At 44.2% G+C, this 12,609-nt stretch overlaps 1 long non-coding RNA gene across 1 annotated transcript; it reads right to left on the reverse strand.

The window, feature by feature from the left end:
* Positions 1 to 2,703: 2,703 nt before the first annotated feature.
* LOC309621767 lies at positions 2,704 to 12,111 on the reverse strand. Its single transcript, XR_014240263.1, has 3 exons — positions 5,854 to 12,111; positions 4,744 to 5,080; positions 2,704 to 3,578 (listed from the first exon to the last, which is right to left on the reverse strand). It is a non-coding gene; the product is annotated as an uncharacterized lncRNA (long non-coding RNA).
* Positions 12,112 to 12,609: the final 498 nt, after the last annotated feature.

The raw sequence follows: 12,609 nt of genomic DNA on the forward strand, positions 1-12,609 counted from the left end.
GCTCTTTGAGCACAGGGGTTCTTAAGAGGGCAGTAGAAGGAAGAAATGGGCAGAAAAGATGATCTCCAATGAAGTTAAGGACATTTTCCCAAAAGAGTAGGATTTAGTCTCAGTTTAAGGAGAACACTTTTAAATAGCTGGGACAGCTCCAAACTGCAGTTTAGGGAACGAGTGCTTCAAAAGAACAGTGCTTTAAAAGTCCTGGCAAGGCAGCAAGAGGATGAAGAGTTGGTTTTGCATAGTTTTGAACACAGGAGTAAAGAAGCAGAGGCATCTCTGACTAAAAGGCCCTGAGATCCTATGGCATCAATGGGTCAGTTGCAGGGGCAGGGGTGTGGGGGGCGATATTTCTCTCTCAATGTCTCCCAGGGCAGCCACCCCTCCCGACCCTAACCCCCAGTCCCTTCACCCTTCCTCCCTCCACTGTTGGGTCCCCAGGGACAGCACTTCTTACGCTGGAGTGCTCAGGCACCATTTCTGCAGTCTGGATTCTTCCTGGAGCCTGGCAAGTTCTGGGACAGGAAGACAGGTCTGCAAGCCCGCTGCGGTGCAGTCGGACCTGGAGGCCTGGAGAGGAACTGGAGCCCTGAAGCCCACCCACGTCCTTGAAGCCGAAGGAGGAACACATCCTCCTAACAGTACTTCTCAGGGGTCAGCGTGCTCCCCACCCGACGGTGATCCATACTCACTTGAGGCAGCAAGCACTGCCTCTAACTGGCCCCCTCGATTCCGCCTTAAGGGTCCTCGCACACGTGTGATAGCGCAGGCCCCGGATCTCTTTAGTCAGCTGAGGCCAGTGCTGCCGGGATCGCTCCAGTCCCATCCCCCAGCCCCTCCCTCTCGGACTGTATGTAATAGAAGAAAGAGCACAGAGGAATAGGCTGAATCAAGGGATCTGGGAGCCTGGGTATGAGTTTGAAGACGGAGAACCTAAGGCGCAATTACATATTACTGAAAACTCTTGTGGGGTGTGTGAGGGGAGGTTAGGGGGCTGAGAGGCTGAGTCAACCTGGTGAGTCCAGCCCCAGGACACCACACAGCCCCGCCCCCCTTTCCTTGCCATCAGACAAGGGTGACGCAACTCCAGCTGGGACTCTGCACTTCCCCCTCCCTGATTCTCCAGAAGAGCAGGTGGCCCCCCTCTGAGGGCAGGGGCAAGACCACGGACCAAGTCCCCCTGCACTAAGGCACTACTGGAAGCTCTTCCTGAACAGCAGTCCTGGCTTGGAGCGAACCCGTGCACCGCCAAAGCTGGTCTCGTCTTGCAGCTGAGGGACGCAGGCTTTAAGTCAGCTGCCTTGGCTTTAAATCAATCAGTCCCCCCTTTAAGTCAGGTGACCTGATTTTAAATCACTGTATGCCCCTCAAGCCTGCAACTTCAAAAGTTGGGAACTTCACTTTGATCCCAGCACCTCACACAGCTGAATGCACACTGTAGTCACCCCCAACCCTGGCTTAGAGGCAGGATATAAGGTAAGGGGATGGGCGTGCACACATGGTGATGAGGGTGTACTTCATGGACCAGAAGGGTCCAGGTACTCTGGGCACAGCAAGCAGTGCACGATACAGCAGCTCCCTGGCAAAGCTGGTGATGCACAGGGGGAGCAGGCACACCCAGGCATGCAGAGGTTCCAGGGCGGGAGCTGGGGCACAGCCAGCCGGGAGGGTGTGAAAGAGGAGGATCTGAGCCTTCTGGAGAAAGGCAGACACAGAATATGGATGAGAAACAAAGACCAGATGAAACATGGATTTGAAAAACACACCATGCTCTTGAAATTGGGGTGGGGGGCACCCCAGATTTGAGTCTTCTTACTCCCCAGTAGCTAGTGCTTTGGCATTTGCCCAATTACTTATAAAATGTGACTGATAATATCTAACCCATAGAATACAGCATTTGGAGTGGTTCGCGTGTTTATGTTTCTATAGGGGAATAAACTTTTCTACAAGAAAAATGTATATTTTCTGAAATAAATTAAAACCCCTTTTTAAAAAGTACTATATTGGACTTCCCTGGTGGCGCAGTGGTTAAGAATCTGCCTGCCAAGGCAGGGGACCTGGGCTCGAGTCCTGGTCAGGGAAGATCCCAAATGCTGCGGAGCAGCTAAGCCCATGTGCCACAACTACTGAGCCTGGAGGCCACAACTACTGAAGCCTGCGCGCCTAAAGCCGGTGCTCCACAACAAGCGCAACAAGAGAATCCACCACAATGAGAAGCCCGCGCACCGCAACAAACAGTAACCCCCGCTCACTGCAACTAGAGAAAGCCCACACGCAGCAACGAAGACCAAACGCAGCCAAAAATAATTTTTTTAAAAAACTACTATATCCTTCTATACATCTTCTTGGGGAAGAACAGAGGGAAGGAGTGGGAGAGTGAGAAAGACCAATACTTAGTGCACATCCCTGATGCAGGTGCTCTGCTGGCTCAGATAGTTTTATCCCCACTTTACAAAGGAGGAAGTAAGCTCAGAGAGGTTTAGTAATTTTCCCAAAGCCAAACAGCTATTGAGTGGCAGAACCAGGATCTGAACCAAGTCTGTAACCTTCAAAGCCTAAGCCCTCATCACAACAAAACTCAATTAATATTTACATTTATCAAATTACATTGCAACCTGGGGAGTTCTTGGCACAGTCCTGAATAAGAGTGAGAAAGAAAGAAATAGCGTTGTTCATCCAGTCAACCAAAAATTTTTTTTTATTTTTTATTTTTTTAATGCTATTCTTGTCTGCTTACATTCTTTTTATGTATGTATGTATGGCTGTGTTGGGTCCTCGTTTCTGTGCGAGGGCTTTCTCTAGTTGTGGCAAGCGTGGGCCACTCTTCATCGCTGTGCGCGGGCCTCTCACGATCGTGGCCTCTCGTTGCCAAGCACAGGCTCCAGACATGCAGGCTCAGTAATTGTGGCTCACAGGCCGAGTTGCTCCGCGGCATGTGGGATCTTCCCAGACCAGGGCTCGAACCCGCGTCCCCTGCATTGGCAGGCAGATTCTCAACCACCGCACCACCAGGGAAGCCCAACCAAAATTTTTGAAGCAGCTGCTAGATGCCTGGCCCTGTTTGGAGTTCAGCAGTGATCAAGACAGGAAGAGTCCTACTTTCATGAACCATGTAGTGGGGAGGAGAGACAGGTGCAACTTAGGTGAGGGATTTCACCTTGCTGGGCCTCTGTTTTCTCATCTGGAAAATGGGATGGGTGTTTCTCATTTTCTGGGATTGTCCAGCCCTCACATTCTCTGATTCCATAAGAAGCATTTGTTTTCCTGTTTCTTTAAAATTCAATCAGGCCATGAGCTGTGATGAATGTCGTTAGCTGCTCCCCAAATCACTCTATTTCCACCCATTTCCTGTGATCAGGTCTATCCCCCAACATGACTCAAAATCAATCAAGTCACAGAAGCTAAGGGGCACCCAGCAGAAGAATTCCAACCCTGGCTTCTCAGGAGCTCTGCGGTCTACCTGGCCAGGTAAACTTCACGCACCTGGCACAAGGTGGCCATCCCTGGTTTCACATCAACATGATCTCAGGCACAAACCTCCTTGTTTTTCCATTTTGTCTTTAAGTTACTTGCTGAAACAACTGCACAAATATGAAAAAGATATAAAAATCAGGCATCCTCTGCCCTCACTGCCTACTAATAAATGATTTTCTGCCACTTTAATGATAAAGATACAACATTTCAGCATTCCGTTGCCCTTATTATTTTTCATTTTGTTGATATTTCTACTGAATACATCTTTCAATATTTTAACAATGGAACATGTATTTAGGTTGTTCCACACACAGCCTTTGGTGGTAAGGGTTTTGTTGTTATATTTCTATTATGTTTCCTTTAAAAATCATTATCCTGTTTAAATGGATTACGTCAACTTTATAGGCATTTATCATATGATATTGATGAAATTAATACATAGAGGGCAGTAGTACAAATTGATTGGAATTGAGAGCCTCTATTAGCACAGTTAAATATAAATATTTTATATATATATATATATATATATGCCACATTACATGCTGAGTGAGATTCTCCTACTCTTTTTCACTCTCTGCCCCTCAAGCCTGTAAGAAATGGAATATTTCTTGCCATATCAGTAAAAAAAGGATGTCACAGTCATCAGCACTTGCAGCCCTCCAATGTGAGCCGGTGGGCCCTGAGGAACTCAGGATATGCAAATACAGAATGCTGGCCCCAGAGAGCTGAGGTGCATATCAAAGGAAGGATTTCAGTGAGCCCAGACGCTTGCATCTTCCCATACAAAGAAAAGCGCTACATTCCTCACCTTGGGAGAGCTGGTTTTCCTTAGTTAACAATCACCTTTTGATGTTCCCCATTACCTGCGCCATTCCCCTCCCCTGTCCCCTCCCCCCAGTACTTTAGCTCAGGGAGGAAGGAGCGCAGAGAGACTCGGCTGAACAAGGGACCTCCGAGCCTGGGGATGCGTTTTCAGCCGCTTTCCCCGCAGTCAGGAGGAGGGGCGCTGACGCTCCAACCGGACCCTGCGCCTCCCTTTCCCCGTTTCCCCTCAGGACGCTCAGGCTGACCCACTCCCCACGCCCACCAGGCCCCGCGAGCCAGGCCGAGGGCAGGGGCGAGAGAAGGGACCGACGTTCCCCGGGACCAGAACGCTAGGGGCTGCTCTTTCTGCACAGCAGCGGTGGGTGGCAGCGAACCCCTGCCCCTCAGAAGCTGGTCTTGCACTGACGCCCGGGCACCAGACCAGGAGGAGGGTTGGCGCCCACTTACCCGGCCCGCGGTCCCCAGGACTGTCGCGGCTTTGGCGGCCGGGGCCCCTCCAGAGCCGGCAGCCTCAGTGAGGCCGCCCTCCCCTCGGGCTCCGGGGCACTTTAGTGACGGCGGAGGCAAGAGACCCCGAGCCGGGAGTTCCAGCTCTGCGGAAACGCGGGATCGTTCTGGGCGAGGAGGTGGGACCGCTCTGCCCCCAGGCCTTCCGGGAGGGAGGGCGGCGCCGGGGGAGGAGCCGCCTGGAGCCTCCAGGAGCCCTTCCGGGGGTCCTGGAGGGGCGGCCCGGCCTGGGGGCCCCGCCCACTGTGGCCGCAGCCCAGGCCTTTTTCCTGGAATCCTACACAAGAAAGAAAGATACAGTCTATAGTAAATATTCACAAATGATTGTTGCTGCTGTGCTTACTATTCTATTAAAGGTGTAAAATCCATAAAACACTTTAAGTTCAAAGTTAAATACGAATTTTTACCTTTCTAATTATGTCTCTGCTATTCCCAACTGTGGTTAATGAATCAGAGACTGTGGCATCACTAGTTAAAAATGAGCTTGAGGAAAAAATAGAACTCAGGCCCACCAGACCTACTGAATCACGATCTGCACTTTTACAATCTCCCCAGTGTACTTGGGTACCCATGAATAGTTGAAAGGTACATTTCTACCTCGACATGTCTTTTCTGTCTGAGAAATACACACATTTTATCCAGTTTGATATAAATAAAACACTCAAAAATGCATATGCCTGTGTTGAAACCATCATTTTATCATTTCTTTTCCAGATAAGTATAGTCTCTACACTGGTTTTGTGGATCACATGCCATACTCTTTTCTTGTAGTTACAAATAAGGTAGAGAAAGTTACTTTGTAAATATATATATATTAGTGGATAATTGAAGACAGTCTTCTAAATTAAAAGCACTTCTCTTAACTTGCTGTTTTCTTCTTGGGTCACATTATGAACTCTTCCCGTGGCCACATGGCATGTGTACTTTTAGTTTCAGGGACTGCTGCCATTCCAGGATGTGGCCATAGATTTCTCTCAAGAGGAGTGACAATGCCTGGACCAAGATCAATGGGAATTGTACAGGGGTGTGATGTTAGAGAAGTATAGGAACCTGCTCTCCTTGGGTGAGGATACCTTCCTTCCAGAATTCCTTTTCCAACCACAGGGTTTAGAGTCCTTCATTTGTAGAATGTCTCCTGGAATCTTCTGCTTCCTACAATAGGGTTTCAGATTGCAATGTTTCAGGAAAGACTAGGAGTTTGTGGGTATAATTTATCTTATTTTTTTAAAATCGCAGTCTCCCTTTTAATATACTTTGTAACTGCTTGGGATGTGTCTATATGAACTGTGTATTATATGCTTCTGTTATAGTCCTTACAATATTTTTTTGTCTTATTTTCTGTAACAATTTTCCATGGATTCTTTGGGCTTAAGGTATATTAAAAGGGAGACTGCGATTCTGGGACTTCCCTGGTGATGCAGTGGTTAAGAATTCGCCTGCCAATGCAGGGGACCCGGTTCGATCCCTGGTCTGGGAATTTCCCACGTGCCACGGAGCAACTAAGCCAGTGGGCCACAACTACTGAGCCTGCGTGCCACAAGTACTGAAGATGGTGTGCCTTGAGCCCGTGCGCCATTTATTTTTTGGAGAATAAAACTGCCTCTGAGTGATTAAAATCTAGACCAGCTAGTCAAAATGCTTTATCACCTGTTCTTCTAAACCACTGATCAACGGAACAAGTTTTACTAGGGATAACAGAGTAATTGTATTCTGGAGTTCATATCGGCAATATGTTTTATGACCTTGATGCTGGATCACGACATTTCAATGGCATAACTGCTATTAATTGTCTGTTTGTTCAACGATTAAAGTCTCACGTGATCTGAGTTCAGACTGGAGTCATCCTGGTTGGTTTCTGTCTATTGCAGATTTCTTCCAGTATGAAAGGACAAGAGCAATACGGCTTACTTTACAAAATGTCTTCAAACCAAATGATGATATAATCTACATTCAGTTAATTTATACATACCCTACTGTAGAACAGGGTTTGTTACGGTGGCAGAGCCCGGTAATTAGGTAAAACTGAAACATTTATCTGCAGTGGTTCAAGTTCTCTTCCTAAGAATATGTTTATAATCAACATTCTTTCACAAAGTACCCAATTTAATTCACCATAGCAGTCCTCATATTAACTAAATGGAGAATCCTAGGCTATATACAAATCCAGAAAGGGCCAAAAGTCATCAGCCCCTATGGATTATTACAACCCATTACTGAGACATTCAAATTATTTCTTAAAGAACCACCATGACCATCAACATCATCAATTTATATATTATTGCCCCAATGCTAGCCTTAACCATGGCTCTCACAACATGAATTCCTCTTCCCATATCTTATCCACTAATTAATATAAATGTAGGCATACTATTTATGTTAGCCATATCAAGCCTAGCCATTTATTCCATCCTCTGATCTGGTTGAGCTTCAGATTCAAAATACTCACTCACTGGAGCTCTACGGACAGTAGCACAGACAATCTCATATGAAGTCTTGCTGGCAGTTATTCTATTCTCAGTCCTAATGCTAAATGGATCATTTACACTTTCAACAGTAATTATTACACAAGAACACCTATGACTAATTTTCTCCTGACCCTTACCCAGAATTTGATTATCTCCGCAGTAGCAGAAATCCAATGAAGCCCCACTTGATTTAACAGAAGTAGAATCAAAACCTGTATATGTCTTCAATGTAGAAAATGTAGCAGGCCCATTCACCCCGTCCTTCCTAGAGAATATGTCAATTTCCTTATAATAAACATTTTCACAACATTCTATTTTTAGGAGCATTTGACAATCCCTACGTGCCAGAATTATATACAGCCCAAGTCATCATTAAAACACATCTAACAATCTCCTTTCTATGAATTCAAGCATCCTACCCACAATTTTGATATGATCAACGTATACATCTCTTATAAAAATATTTTTTACTACTAACATTAGCCCTATGTATATGAGAGTTTTCACTACCTGTCATCATACCAGGCAACCCACAGCAAACTTAAGAATTATGTTTGACTAAAGAGTTACTTTGATAAAGTAAATGATAGAGGTTTAAATGCGCTTATTCCTGGAATTGAACTTATTTCTAAGAATTTTACATTCTCCATGCTACCACATTACACCACAATGCTATATAGTAAGGTTCTCTAAGAAAGCTTCAAGGCCCATACCCCCAAAATATTGTTGTATATCCTTCCTGTACTAATAAACTCTCATTGTTTTTACTATCATTCTACTGACCATTATTTCAGGAAATATAATTGTAGTAACAAGCTCACACTGGTTAATGGTATCCCCATTCTAATAAAAAACATGAACCCATAAGCTACAGAAGCATCCAACAAATATTTTCTAAAACAATCCACCACATCAATACTACTTATAATGGCTATTATCATTAATCTAATATACTCTGGTCAAAGAACACAATGAATTACAAAAATCTTTAATCCAGCAGCATCCACTATCATGACAATCGTCCTTGTCACAAAAGTAGGACATTCCCCATTTCACTTCTGAGTGCCCGAAGTAACTCAAGGCATTCCATGAACAGCAGGCCTGATGCTATCAACATGACAAAATTGCACCCCTATCAGTTTTATACCACATGTCACCATCCATCAACCTAAACATACTGTTAATCATAGTGATATTATAAATCATAGTTGGACGCTGAGGCAGACTTAGCCATACTCACCTGGAAAAAATTACAGCCTCCTCATCAGTTGCCCATATAGGATGAATAACAGCTATTATAATGTATATTCCAAGTATAACAATCCTAAACATACTAATTTATATCATAACAACACTATCTTCTTCCTATTTATACCCAGATCATGTACTACAAGGGTATCATTATCACACACATGAGATAAAACACCTCCCATCAGGATCCTTATCCTCAGCATTATAGTGTCATTAGGAGGTCGCCCACCATTATCAGGGTTTTGACCCAAATGAATAATTATCCAAGAGATAACAAAAATGATAACATCATTCTACCAACACTAATAGCCATCACAGCAGTCCTCAGCATATATTTCTACTTGCAGCTAACATACTCCACATCACTAACTATATTCCCTTCATTAAACAACACAAAAGTACAACAATTTGAACATACAAAACAAATAACTTTCCTATCATTACTCATCATAATAGCCACACGGTTACTACCCATAACACCCATCCTATCAGTGCTGGACTAGGAATTTAGGTTAGTTTAGACCAAGAGCTTTCAAAACCCTAAACAAGTACAATTTACTTAATTTCTAAAAATAAGGACTGCAGGACTTTCTCCTATATCAATTGAATGCAAAGCAAACACTGTAATTAAGCCAAATCCTTACGAGATTGATGAGTTTTAACCCCAGGAAATTTTAGTTAACAGGCAAATCCTCTAGTCAACTGGCTTCAATCTACTTCTCCTGCCTTTGAGAAAGAAAAAAGAAGAAAAAAAAAGGCAGGAAAATCACCAGCAGAATTGAAGCTGCTTCTCTCAAGTTACAATTCAATCTGTTGATTCACCACAGGGTTTGCCAGAAAGAGGGCTCAATCTCTGTCTTTAGATTTACAGTCGAATGCTAGCTCAGTCATTTTACCTCTGTTCATACACTGCTGATTATCTTCAATAAATCACAAAGATATCGGCATTTTATCTTTACTATTTGGTGCTTGAGCTGGAGTAGCAGGCAGCGCCTTAAGTATATTAATCCTGGCTGAGCTATGCTAACCTGGAGCGCTACTTGGAGATGCCCAAATCTGTAAGGTAGTCATAACAGTCCCTGCACTTGTAATAATTTTCTTTATAGTTGTACCCATTATGATTTCAGGGTTTGAAAACTGACTTGGGCCACTAATAACTGGGGCACCTGAGGTAGCATTTCCCCCAATATATCATATAAACTTTTGACTACTTCCCCCATCATTCTTACTCCTACTCATATCACCAATAGTAGAAGCTGGTTCTGGTACAAGTGGAACCCTATATTCAGCTCTAGCCTGCAATCTGGCCCATGAAGGAGCCTCTGTCGACCTAACCATTTTCTCCTTACATTTAGCAGGTGTCTCTTCAATTCTTGGTGCTATTACTTTTATTACTATAGTCTTTAATACAAAACTAGCAGTCATATCCCAATACCAAACACCAGTATTTGTTTAATCTTTCCCAACTATAGACATATTACATAATTACCACTCTCAGTCTGAGCAGCCAGAATTGCCATATTGTTAAGAGATAGAAATCTAAACACTACTTTCTTTGACCCTGCAGGAGGAGACTGAATCCTATACCAACAGCTATTTTGACTCTTTGGTCACCCTGAAGTCTGTATTCATGGCCTACCAGGCTTTGTTATAATCTCACATATCATTACATACTATTTAGGACAAAAAGTGCCTTTCAGCTATTTGGGACTAGTATGAGTCATGTCCACTGGCTTTTTAGGATTTCTCTTGTGGGCCCATCATATGTTTACCATAGGGATAGCTGTTGACTCAGGAGCATACTTTGCATCAGCTACCGTAATTACTTCTATCCCTACAGGAGTAAAAGTATCTAGCTGATTAGCAACTCTTTATTTAAGTTTTCTTTCTCGTTTCTTTTTTTTTTGGCTGCGTTGGGTCTTGGTTGCTGCACGTGGGCTTTCTCTGGTTGCGGTGCACGGCCTTTTCATTGCAGTGGCGTCTCTTGTTGCAGAGCACAGCCTCTAGGCGCGTGGGCTTCAGTAGTTGTGGCTTGCGGGCTCTAGAGGGCAGCTCAGTAGTTGTGGTGCACGGGCTTTTTGCTCCGCGGCATGCGGAATCTTCCCAGACGAGGGCTCGAACCCATGTCCCCTGCATTGGCAGGCGAATTCTTAACCACTGTGTCACCAGGGAAGTCCCTGGTTAGCAACTGTTCACGGAGGTAATATTATATGACCTCCCACTATACTATGAGTTTTAGGCTTTAGTTTTTCTTTTTACAGTAGGTGGTTTGACAGGAATCATCTTAGCCAACTCATCCCCAGACATTGTCCTCCAGGATACATACTATGTAGTAGCACACTTCCATGACCTAATGTCCATGGGAGCAGTCTTCACTATTATAGGAGGCTTCCTACACTGATTCCCACTATTCTCAGGTTATACAGTTAACTCAGCATGAGCAAAAATTCACTTCACAAGTATATTTGTAGTAGTAAATATGACTTCCTGCAGCACTTTCTTGGCCTCTCAGGGATGTCACTACATTAGTCTGAGTACCCTGAGGCACACACAACATGAAATATTTTATCTTTAGGCTCATTCATCTCAGTAGCAGCAGTAATGCTAATAATCTTCATACTTTGAAAAGCATTTGCGTCTAAACAAGAAGTCTTAGCAGTGGAAATTGCTACTCCTAACCTAGAATGGTTACACGAATGCCCTCCACCATATCCTATGTTTCAACATCCTACCTATGTAAATGTAAAATAAGGAAGGACTCAAGTCCTTCTCAACCAGTTTCAAGCCAACACCATAACAATTATGTCTTTCTCAATAAATGAGATAAAAGTAAAAAGTGATGTAGCTTTGTCAAAGTTAAATCATAGGCTAAAATCCTGTATATCACTAAGGCATATCAGTTTCATCTAGGCTCTCAAGATACAACATCACCGATTACGGAAGGACTTTTACATTTTCATCATCACACATTAATAGTGATTTTTAAAATAAGTTCTCTAGTCCTCTATATCATTTCACTAATATTGACATCTAAACTAACTCATATGCATAGAATAGATGCACAGGTAGAGAAAATGTGAACAATTTACTAGCCATTATTGTAATCTTAATTGCCCTATCATCATTGTGAATCCTTTACATGACACATGAAATCAATAACTCTTCCCAAACCATAAAAACTATGGGTCAGTAATGATACTGAAGCTACAAATACACAGATTATGAAGATTTAAATGTTGACTCCTCTGTAATCCCCACATCAGAGCTAAAACCAGGAGAATAATGACTAATAGAAGTCAACAACCGAGTAGTTAGAGATAGTCATTGAATATCAGTTTCATCTGAAATTGTTGTACACTCCTGAGTTGTTCCTTCTCAGGCCTAAAAAGAGCTATCCCAGGATGCCTAACTTAAAGAATCCTAATACCAACAGGACCAGGCCTATGTTGTGGACAAGAGAGCTCGTTTTCCTGAGTTCAAAGACAGGACAGAGGGATATGGCTGAGATATGGGGTGAATCTGGAGCCCATGGGGATGCACTTTCCAAGCTCCAGGATAGGAATGGGGCCTCTAGGGTCCCAGGCCACCCACCACACCCTCCCAAGCAGGATCTGGACAACATTCCCTGTCAGTGATGAGGCAGCCCTAATACTGGTCATGCCCCGATGTTGTGTCCTATGTGGGCCCCATGCTCTTGGGACCACATCCCACACTCTGCAGGTCCATGCTACAGGGTCCTTCGTGCCTCAGGAGTACAGACCACACAATAAGCAGTTCCCTCCCCAACCAGCAGGAGGAGGGGAGGAGAGCAGGGGCACCAGGGGAATCTCACTCAGACAACAACACCCCAGGGGTGCCAGCGGGGACAGTGATGATGCAGATGAGGCACAGACCAAGAGATGGGACCAGAGGACACAAAAGGCAGCTGGTCAGGTCCTGGCTTATCTGCACCCAGGACACCTTTGTCCCATACACCCCCTTCCTCATACACCCTCTCCTTAAATGCAGATTCTTCAGATGCAAACAGGCAGAGCTTCAGACTGAAAGTCAGCTCTTCCAAAATGACCCATCAGCAAACACTGCAGGATTC

Source organism: Balaenoptera borealis (assembly GCF_965194805.1).
Source record: "Balaenoptera borealis genome assembly, contig: HAP1_SCAFFOLD_978, whole genome shotgun sequence".
NCBI classification, from domain to species: Eukaryota; Metazoa; Chordata; class Mammalia; order Artiodactyla; family Balaenopteridae; genus Balaenoptera; species Balaenoptera borealis.